Source organism: Aquarana catesbeiana, linkage group LG01 (genome assembly GCF_042186555.1).
Source record: "Aquarana catesbeiana isolate 2022-GZ linkage group LG01, ASM4218655v1, whole genome shotgun sequence".
NCBI lineage: Eukaryota > Metazoa > Chordata > Amphibia > Anura > Ranidae > Aquarana > Aquarana catesbeiana.
In genome coordinates, this window is record NC_133324.1 from 520,594,929 (window position 1) to 520,606,971 (window position 12,043).

Sequence of the window (12,043 nt, forward strand, 5' to 3'; positions counted from 1 at the left end):
AATCTGAGGCAGCTGTGCATGGCAACCAGTCAGCTTCTAGCTTTTATTTTTAAAGCTTAAAGTGGTTGTAAAGCCTAAACATTTTTTACCTTAATGCATTGGCTCCCAGTGCTGTCATCATAAAGAAATAGTGCTGCGCAATTCATAAGTGTCCATAAAATAAATATATATAAAAATATCAGAAAAGTCCCAACAGGTGCATGTGGAGACAGCACAAATCGCTACTGGGTGCGGTGACACACAAAAAAATGTTGAAAAGTCTGGTGATTGTGATCCCTCCACCACATATATAGATGGCCTCTCACCTCCAGAACTCGACTTGAAACAGGTCACTAAGCGATAGACAGATCCACAGGTAAACACTTCCCAAGTCTCCACTTCGGTATTTATCCTCAGATCCACACTCAGTAGGAAAATCAGGCATGTATATAAAGAAGAACAAAGCAATCCAGTGCTCTCTGTAAACCGCGTTTATTAATAAAAGAAAAGAATAAAATGTGCACTTACATGGAGCCGTACTCAGATCCGAGTGCCGGCACAAAAGCGTGTGTTATTATAAAACCATCGTGATGGCCGTGGGTGACGTCATGCGTGACGCCTGACCCCTGTACGCGTATTTGTTTTGTGTGTCACCGCACCCAGTAGCGATTCGTGCTGTCTCCACATGCACCTGTTGGGACTTTTCTGATATTTTTATATATATTTAATTTATGGACATTTATGAATTGCGCAGCACTATTTCTTTATGATGTTTTCTTGAGGTATTGATTTAATTAGCCTTGAGTGCTAGCTAGCAGTTTATTGTTAGGTGTGTCCTTCTGTGTCAGCGCTGAATTTATGTTTCTCTATTTTCCCAGTGCTGTCAGTCAAAGCCAGTGATAAGGGGGCGGGGCCGAGTCCCGCTGTCTGTGTCAATGGATGCAGCAGTGGTGCTCGGGTTCGAGCACATCTAGGCAGTTTGGAGCAGGCACTGTAATTTCATCATTTCTCTCAGCAGAAGCATACTTACTGCACTACTGTGGCATGGCTGGCTCCAACATTTTTTACCATGAATCCAGGTGGTGGAGAAGCCAATCCCAGATAATGGACAGCATCATATAAGTTCTTTGCACCAGCCTCCAAAGTGGCTTTTGGGGTGAAACTGTATGCGCCATATCCTTGGTTGTGTGGGGTCTCTGATAGCACTAGGGTGTCATGGGGCTAGGTCACTGTGACTCTTTTTCTCTCTTTATAATTTTTCTCTCCTGTGCTTATGTCAGCCTGTTCTGATTCTGCCTATACTTGTCAGTGGTGTCACTGGAAAGAAAAAATGTTGTGCAGACTTAATAGAAGTGATAGGACAACTCTCCAAAAGTGAGGAAAATCTCCTCTCAAGACAGCTATCATCAAAGCAAATGTTCCCATCGAGAGAAGCACACAGAGCAGCTATACCCGCCCCTCGACTCTGCTGCCAATTCACAGAAGCCTTTTTATTTTGTGACTGTTCACATAATACAAAGGCTTCTGTGATTGGGCAGGAACAGCTGCCGTGACTCTACTGTTGAAGATGCAGAGACCAGAAATTCCAGCACCGGGCTCCCGACACTACAGCGATCGCTGTCTTCTGGGAGTTTTATAAACTTGTCAGATGTAAATAATAGAGATTCACTGCATCCGGAAAATATTCACAGCGCTTCACTTTTTCCACATTTTGTTATGTTGACGCCTTATTCCAAAATGGATTAAATTCACTATTTTCCTCAAAATTCTACAAGCAATACCCCATAATGACAACGTGAAAGAAGTTTGTTTGAAATCGTTGCAAATTTATTAAAAATAAAAAAACAAAAAAATCACATGTACATACTCTAAATATCCACAGCCTTTGCTCAATACTTTGTTGAAGCACCTTTGGCACTGATTACAGCCTCAAGTTTTTTTGAGTATGATGCTACAAGCTTGGCACACCTATTTTTGGCCAGTTTCTCCTATACATCTTTGCAGGACCTTTGCAGGCATTGGTGCACAGCCATTTTCAGATCTCTTCAGAGATGTTCAATCAGGCTCAAGTCTAGGCTCTGGCTGGACCACTCAAGGGCACTCACAAAGTTGTCCCGTAGCCACTCCTTTGTTATCTTGGCTGTATGCTTAGGGTCATTGTCCTGTTGGAAGGATAACTTTAGCCCTAGTCTGAGGTCCAGAGTGCTCTGGAGTAGGTTTTCATCAAGGATGTCTCTGTACATTGCTGCATTCATCTTTACTTCGATCCTGACTAGTCTCCCTTCCTCTGGACTGTCACAAGCCTTTTACTGAGGATTGGCTTCCCATCATGCCACTCTACCATACAGGCCTGATTGTGGAGAGAGGAAAACCTTCCAGAAGAAGAACCATCTCTCCAGCACTTGACCAGAGAAACGCTGGAGCTCTGTCAGAGTGACCATCGGGTTCTTGGTCACCTCCCCGACTAAGGCCTTTGTCCCCCGATTGCTCAGTTTGGTCAGGTAAACCGCTCTAGGAAGAGTCCTGGTGGTTCCAAACTTCTTCTATTTACGGATGATGGAGGCCACTCATTGGGACCTTCATTGCTGCAGAAATTTTTCTGTACCCTTCCACAGATCTGTGCTTCGATACAATTCTGTCTCGGAGGTCTACAGACAATTCCTTGGACTTCATGGCTTGGTTTGTGCTCTAACATGCACTGTTTACTGTGGGACCTTATATAAACAAGTGTATGCCTTTCCAAATCGTGTCCAATCAACTGAATTTACCACAAGTGGACTCCAATGAAGTTATAGAAACATCTCAAGGATGATCAGTGGAAACAGGATGCAAAGACTTGAGGCTGTAATCGGTGCCAAAGGTGCTTTAACAAAGTATTGAGCAAAGGCTGTGGATATTTACAGTATGTACATGTGATTTTGTTCATTTTTTTTATTTTTAATAAATTTGCAAAGATTTCAAACAAACTTCTTTCACATAGTCATTATGGGGTATTGTTTGTAGAATTTTGAGGACAATAATGAATTTAATCCATTTTGGAATAAGGCTGTAACATAACAAAATGTGGAAAAAGTGAAGCGCTGTGAATACTTTCCGGATGTACTGTAAGTGCAGGAGGTGTCATGCACCTTAACTCATAGTCTGTCTTCACTTTTTACAAGGAAGCTGAAATCCTGGAGTTAAGCTTTAAAGTGGAGAGAAAATATAAATTCCTAAGAAATTGAGGCTTTCAGTAAGTAAGCTTACATTTTTTTTTGAAAAGATTTATTTATCAATTTTTGCACTGACCAATATACAAACACGAACAAACAAGGCCCAACAGGCCTCACACAAATTTAAAACTTACACTTCTTCAGCAATTGGCTCATTGTATAACCCCAAGACCTACACCCATGGATATCATACCGAGATTACAAAATCTCCCATATACAAAATATATAATTGATGTTGTGATTATCACTTTGGCCAAAATGTACATCCACCATGCATTATAACATTACCCTTGCTTCATGCACTGGGGAAAAAAAACCCCTCATCACACCAATGAGAAGAACAAGCAAGTTGCCGCCTCCCCGCGTCTATTACATACAATAATGTGGACGGTATATATTATCCCATAGATAGCAACTGAATCAGACAGCTGTGGAAGTACTGTTCACCCAGCTGCCCCACACCTTATCGAATTTTTGTGGTATACCTCTACTTATGTAAGTAGCCTTATATAATGGGGAGGCTTTGTTGACAAAGTGCTGGTCACTCTTTTGGGAGCTAGAGCATCAACTAATCCCAAAAGACACACCTCCATCGATGGCTGTAAATGAATAGCAGTAACTTCCTCAATGCACTCAATGACCCCTTTCCAAAATTCCTGAATAGCCACACAGTTCCAAAATACATGTAAAAAATCTGCAGTGGAGGAAGTGCACCACCAGCAATAGGGCTACCGTGTAGGGAACATTCTCACCAATCTGGCTGGAGTAAGATATATACGATATAAAAATTTGAATTGGATCAGCCGATCTCTGGCTGACACCAGTCTGGTAAAGTTAATGTCCCAAATATTGTCCCAATCATCCCCATCCATCTGAGGGAACACCTCCTCCCGTGCCGCTCTACAATGTGAAAGAAGCTCACCAGTCATAAGCAACCGCTTGTATATAGTAGATAGGACCTTATTCAGATCCTCCTCTCTAAGTAAGGATTCCAGATCGCTCATTTGCAGACTAATGGCACGTACACATGGTCGGATTTTCCGACGGGAAATGTTCGATGGGAGCTTGTTGTCGGAAATTCCAACCGTGTGTAGGCTTCATCGGACATTTTCCGTCGGAATTTCCGACAAAATTTGAGATCTCAAATTTTCCGACAACAAAATCTGTTGTCGGAAATTCTGATCGTGTGTACACAATTCCGACGCACAAAATTTTACGCATGCTCGGAATCAAGCAGAAGAGCCGCACTGGCTATTGAACTTCATTTTTCTCGGCTCATCGTATGTGTTGTACGTCATCGCCTTTTTGACATTCGGAATTTCCGACAAGATTTGTGTGACCGTATGTATGCAAGACAGGTTGGAGCCAACATCCATCGGAAAAAAAACATTGATTTTGTTGTCGGATTGTGCGATCGTGTGTGCGCGGCATAAGACTGGTATCGCCAAATTGGCCATTATATGCATGTCACAGTTGCAAATAACAAAACAAGTGAGTGTTGGGGAGATTAAATTTATATCTTTAGTCCAAACGACTGGATCAGGATATTCAAAAAAGTGTATCAGGTTGGGGGTTTCTCCATAGCGGAGTGAGAGGGGAAATTGCATTAACACTACCTATCTTGTTAGCCACTACCCATGCCCTACCGGTTGCACGCATGGACACTAGCATTGTATGGAGCCCTAGGTCCACGTAGCAACAGATGTGCCAGTGCCTCGTAAGAACCTACAATAGCCGCCTCAAGAGCATTCGCAGCATCATCTTCTGGAAGCCTAAACCACCTATGGGCAAAGACCAGCTGATCTGCTAGGAAGTATCTATGAAAATTAGGAACCACCAGACCCCCTTCTTTCCATAGTAGTTGTAGGACCCTGAGTTTGATCCGAGGGTGACGCCCCTGCCACAGGAAATTTGTCACCAACTGATCAATTTTCTTGAATATGTATTTCGGTATCCAGACTGGTGAATTCCGAAATATATACAGAAATAAAGGTAAAAATGTTATCTTCAATAAATTCAACCTGCCGATGAGTGATAAAGGTAAATTCTGCCATGCCTGCAACCTAGCTTTAAGCTTTGATAGAAATGGAGTGACATTCAACGTAAGGAAATCCGACACAGAATTGGAGATATGCAGACCCAAATATTTGATCACGTCTACCTGCTGCAGGGGACAATTGGCCGAGACCCTACAAATGCCGCCGTCAAGGACTCATCCAAATCTAGCAAAAAGAGGACCATATCATCGGCATATAGAGCCATTTTTTCATGCAGGCTACCCACAGTTATTCCCCGCACCTCCGTGGATGCCCAGAAAGCTGCAGCCAACGGTTCTATCATGATGACGAAAAGACCCGGAGACATAGGGCAGCCTTGTTGTGTGCCCCTATTCACCGAAAAAACTCAGATAACATGCCATTTAATTTTATGGCTGCGGTTGGGGAATGGTAGAGGATGTCAATCCACTTTCTAAAATGAGGGCCAAAGCCAAACACCTCTAACACCTTAAACATATATTGCCAATCCACGGAATCAAAGGCCTTTTCCAAAACGGGGAAGACCAATACCCCACCACTGGAACTGGGCCTAACTGGGTATGCGTGAAGAACCTTCGTAGATTCATATCCGTGGCTTTCTTAGGCATAAATCCAGTCTGATCCTGGGAAATAATATGTGTTGTAAAACTGAAGTAGGTCTGGTAACTAGAAATTTGGTTAACAATTTGAAATCCAAGATTAATAATGATATAGGCCTATACAAAGAGAATTGTAATGGATCTTTATCTGGTTTGGCCAAGAGCACTACGTGAGCCTCATAAAGGGAAGAAGGAAGGCTATCCTTCCGAAAACAGTCTAAATATAAGTTTAGCAATTGAAGTAAAAGAGCTTCTGAGTATTGGTGGTACCACGCTACAGGCATACCGTCAGGGCCAGGAGCCTTACCAGTGGGAAATTAATTGCGGACATTACCTCTTTTTCACTGAATGGGGCATCTAAAAATTCTCTAGAGTCATCAGGTAGCGTAGGCAACTGCAGGGCCTCTAAGGTAACTGAAAGTTACGCAGTATCATAGGGCTCTATAGGCGAGTATAAGGTCTTATAGAAGGCTACAAACGCCTGCAAAATATCCTCCCTGTCCATTAATAATGTTCCCATTGAGGAAGTGATATGAGGGACTACAGTCAGCGGTGCATCCACTGTCGACAAAAGAGCCAATAGTTTCCCATTTTTGTCCCTGTGTTCGAAAACCCGCACCGCACTCCTTTGCAGTTGACAATTGGCCATGTCTTGGTAATGAAGAGACAGAGTCAGCATGTACCTTTGCACATTCTCGTTCTTTATCTTTTTTTTTTTGAAAAATTATTTTTATTAATTTTTTATAAACAATACACACAATTCAACCCCAACAACCCCCCCTCCCCCTCCCCCGTCCCTGTTGTGCAATGTCCCAAAAATTACAGGCAGTTAAACAGTATGTATTACCCTTCCAGCATTTTTACATCAGTTAAGGCAGTGTAGACTAATGAGATATAGAGCAGTGAGCCAGATCACTTGGTCGTTGCTAGGCATACCAGGCTACTCCACTAATGGAGATTCTGTTTACATATTACTTAAACCCTTCCATTACAGCGTGTCATCTGATGAGAGCCAGCATTGCCATATCTTCTCAAACTTTTTGGGGCAACCTCTACTCAGTACGTGGCTTTATAGAAGGGCAGTGCCTTATTCACCAGGCCCTTCCAGTAGGCTAGGGATGGGGCTTCAGGCTTTTTCCAGCATAGTAGTATAGCTTTGCGTGCATAGAATAGAGTAAGGGAAAGCACAGTTCTCTGTGCCCTAAGCGGCGCCACCTCCTCCACCAGACCAAGCAGGCACACTGATATTGTTACGGGGACAGGTAGTGAGATTAGTCCCTGAATGGTTCTCGTAACCCCTGTCCAAAATTCCTGTATTGATTGACAATGCCAGAATATATGGTCAAAATCCGCCATGGCGGTAGTACACCGCCAGCAATTTGCGTCATCCGAACTATATATGCTGGCTATTCTTGCTAGGGTATAGTATACCCTATGGAGTTTTTTAAATTGGATATATCGATCATGCGCCGACACCAGAACTCGAAACGGTTCATCCCACATATCGTTCCAGTCGTCCCCTTGAAAATTGGGGACCAGTGAGCTCCATTTATTCCTACTCTTTTCAAGTACGCATGGAACCAGTCAAAAGCGCCGACACCTGTAGTCCCCTGTGTATCAAATAGTAGAGACTCTCATAGGATCCCATAAGTGCCGCCTCCAGTACTGTCGCTGCATCACTATCATCCCTTACCAGTCAGTGGCGGGCAAACACCATTTGCCCTGCAATAAAATGCTTAAACAGATCAGGGAGAGCTAATCCTCCCTGACCATAGGGTTCTTGTAATGTGCGGAGACCTTTTCTAGGATGACCCGTGCACCACAGGAAAGAGCTGAAAAGGCTATTTGCACGCTTAAAGAACAAGCATGTGACCCAGATTGGAGAATTGCGCAAAAAAATATAAGAAAACTGGTAGTGTCTTCATTTTAAGGAGATTCACCCTACCGATTAGGGAAAGTGGTATATGTTTCCAGGCATCCAAATGTGTCTTAACCTTTGTGCGTAATGGCATTAGATTTACTGATAGGTAGTCACTAACTTTGGGGGTAACACGAACACCCAAAACTTTGAATTCAGAAACCCAAGCTATAGGGACCAAGGGTGATGCCTGTGCCTGAGCCCCATCATCAATGGCCATGACATTTGACTTCTCCCAATTAACTCGTAAGCCCGAAAACTTTGCAAAGGTGCCTAGGATTTCGAATGCTGCTTCCAAAGAAGGTCCTGGATCCTCTAAAAAAAGAAGCATGTCATCCGCGTACAAGGCAGTGCATTCACGAATGCCTCCTATTTCAAGGGCCTTCATCTCTGTGGATGCTCTTAGAGCAATGGCTATAGATTCTATGGCCAGGGCAAATAAAGCCGGGGAGAGTGGGCACCCCTGTCGTGTTCCCCTACCCACCGAAAATGGTCGCTTTGGGTTTGCTATAAAGCAAAGAAATCCAGGTAAGGAAAATATCTCCAAATCCCATATGCCACAACACCATGGTCATATAATGCCAGTCCACGAAATCAAAGGCTTTGGCCATGTCTAAGGATGCTATCACTCTGGCCCCAGGTTTAGTACGGTTGATCTGTAAGTGAGCAAACAGCCTGCGGAGATTGGTGTTGGTGGATTTCTGGGGGATAAAGCCTGTTTGATCTATATCTACCAGCGTGATGATCACTTTCGATAATCTGGTGCTAGTATTTTTGTGAGAATCTTAAGGTCCTGGTTAAGGAGAGCTATGGGTCTATATGAGGAACAGCTCAGAGGGTCCTTGCCCGGTTTGGGCAGCAGGACCACCTGAGCCTCCATGAGAGAATCTGGTAAAATCTTATTTTCAAGGCAATATTGGAATAAGGTCTTAAGTCTTGGCCCAAGAGTCTCTAATGCCGCGTACACACGGTCGGACTTTTCGTCTACAAAAGTCCGACAGCCTGTCCGACAGACTTCCGGCGGACTTTCGGCGGACTTGCAGCAGACTTTCTAACGAACGGACTTGCCTACACACGACCACACAAAAGTCCGACGGATTCGTACGTGATGACGTACACCGGACTAAAATAAGGAAGTTCATAGCCAGTAGCCAATAGCTGCCCTAGCATGGGTTTTTGTCCGTCGGACTAGCACACAGACGAGCGGATTTCGGGGTCCGTCGTAGTTACGACGTAAAGATTTGAAGCATGTTTCAAATCTAAAGTCCGTCGGATTTGAGGCTGAAAAAGTCTGCTGAAAGTCCGGAGAAGCCCACACACGATCGGATTACCAGCCAGCTTTAGTCCGTCGGCGTCCGTTGGACTTTTGTAGACGAAAAGTCCGACCGTGTGTACGCGGCATAAGTGTAACCTATACCATTCTATGCAAAATCCATCTGGTCCCGGTGACTTATGCGGTGGGAATGATCTGATAGCAGTTTTAATTTCTTTTTCGGTGATCTCTACCTCTAAGCTATTTTTATCCCCCTCTGATAATTTTGGAATGCGTATGGAGGTGAACAGGAATTTAAGATCCTGTTTGTCATACTGGTATAGGTGTGTAGAGTGTGCTATAGTAGTCTACAAAGGTGTTTAGAATATCATTTGGGTCTGACAGCAGAGTTCCTTGAGAATTGGTAATACAAGGGATATTGGTCTGGACTCTCTGTTCCGCAACCAACATAGCTAGGAGTTTTCAATTTTTATCTCCTTGCTCGAAGAAGGACTCTGCCCTCTTCTCCCAAGAAATGTGTGTTAGTTTGGTGAAGTGTAATGGCAGGAGACGCCGAACCTCAAGCAGTTCTGTGTAAGAGCCCATTCACACAGGGACGACTTGTCAGGCGACCTAGTCGCCTCCCGTTCTGTGCTATGGAACCGTTCTAAGGGGAGCGACGCAAGTCGCTCCGACTTAGAAAAAGGTTCCTGTACGACTTCGGGGGCGACTTGCATAGACTTCTATACAGAAGTCGTTTTGCAAGTCGCCCGGGCAGTCGTTTGCAGGTCGCCTCGCTGAGGCGACCTGCAAGTCGTGTTGCCCCTGTGTGAATGGGGTCTAAGTGACATCTGACTGATTAGCTGCATGTGTCAGCTCACACATCCTCTTTTTCCTGCAATTCCTGCAACTCAGCGTTAAATTGTTTGCGTGCCTGCTTGATTGCCGAAATATATTGTCCTCTCATACACGCCTTGAAGGCGTCCCAGAATACAGGCAAGTGGCCGACTGCAAGTTGTCCTCCCAGTAAGCAGAAAAAACTGGTGCTACCTGGGAGGCAACCGATTCTACTTCCAACCATCCCGGACTTAACCGCCACGCAACCCCCTCTCACCTGTAAAGGCAAGCCAACATTCAACCATAAGGGTGTATGATCCAACAGGCTCCCCGCTAGATAGTTAGCTCCCCTCACCAACTGCAGCATTGAAGCGTTTGCGAACGCCAAATCAATCCTTGAGGATGACTTATGTGTTTTGGATAAGTGTGAAAAACTTTTTATAGTGGGATTTTTCCATCTCCATAACTCTGTGAGAGCAGCCGTCTCAGCCCAGGCTGACAATTCTACAGACACGGTCCTCCTGGTGTTAGATGACTCTAGAGTAGCATTTAAAATAGCATTAAAATTGCCAGCCACAATGAGAGGCAAATGTAGAAAGGGAGCCAACTTACCCAATAGGTCATACAGCACCTGAACCTGAAATGGCAGTGGAACATATACATTTACTAACACCATCCTATGCATGTAGATGCATACCGGCCCCCTGGATCTGTAATAACTTGTTGAACAGTGCTTGGAACTGTTTTACTGATCAGAATAGCTACCCCCCTGGCATACGTGGAGTATGTAGCATGTACTGCACGTTGGATCCAGGAGCGCCGCATAGTCAACACCCTGTTACCATCTATATGAGTCTCCTGTAAGAAGACTGTGCGGTTTAAGAGGTTTTAAGTATTGGAACATTAGGGCACGACGGAATTTATCGTTAAGGCCTCTAACGTTCCAAGACAACAAATCAATTACTGTTCCAGCCATGGATATACCTTAAACAAATGATACAAAAAAGGACATATCATTTCTATTAATGCTAGCGACCAGTGACCCCTGAGATTCTTATCCATTGTATAGATCTCAGCTGGCCAAGGGTGGATTATGGCACATTGCACATTCAAATACAAAAAAGTCCCCAATCCCACAAAACTCCCTACTGCTGAGTAAAACATTTAACCAATACACGCAGCGTAATCCCAAAACTAGATCAACTTACAAGAAACGTGACCAAGAAAAAGAAAAATACAAATTTAGGTCCAGAACATTCTCGTTCTTTATCTTGAAGGTGCTTTTCTACACTGGTGCGTTCCTTTCTAAGAGCTTTAATGGCCGATACATACATCCCCCCAGTAGTGGCCTTGAATGCATCCCATTCAATCTGGGCAGTGGCTGATCCTTCATTAATTTGCCGATAGGATTCTATGTGTGGCTTCAACACTTCGTCCACAGTTGGCTCCCCCACTCAACCAGGAGATAGACGCCAAGCCATCCTAGACCCATGAGGCCCCAATTGTAGGGTGATCTGTAATAGGGTGTGATCCGAGACCCCCCAGGAAGGTATGTGGTCTCAGACACCAGGGGCAAAAGGTCCACATTCGCAAAGGCCATATCGATCCTTGAGGATGAGCATTTACCAAGGACAGATATGAATAGCATCTGTCTGCGGGATGCTTGCTTCCACCTACGTAGCTCAACAAGGCCAGCAGCCTCAGCCCAGTACAATACCTCAAGATTACTGGCCCTATGTGGATTTGACGTGTTTAATGAATAATCTAAGATATTGTTGAAATCCCCAGCCACCAGTAACTTAAATGGGACATGTGGTGCAAGCTTCTCCAATACCTAATACAGAATGGTCCCAACAAAAGGAGAAGGAATATATATATATTCACCTGAACCAAGCGATGCGAGTAAACCTCAATTATTACCACTAAGTAGCGCCCTCCAGGATCAGTAATTACTGTCTCTATAGAGCAAGGTAATGATCTATGAAATAATATGGACACACCTCTAGCATATGAAGAGAATGTGGCATGTATGGCTCTGTGCATCCAAGGATGTTTCATAGCCAAAATCTTACTCTCCAGCAGATGGGTTTCTTCCAAAAACATGATGTGAGGATGGCGGGCTTGTAAGTATTTGACCAGCAGGGCTCTCTTAAATTTAGAATTTAGTCCCCTGACATTCCAGGAGATAACTTTTAACATCTACTGATATA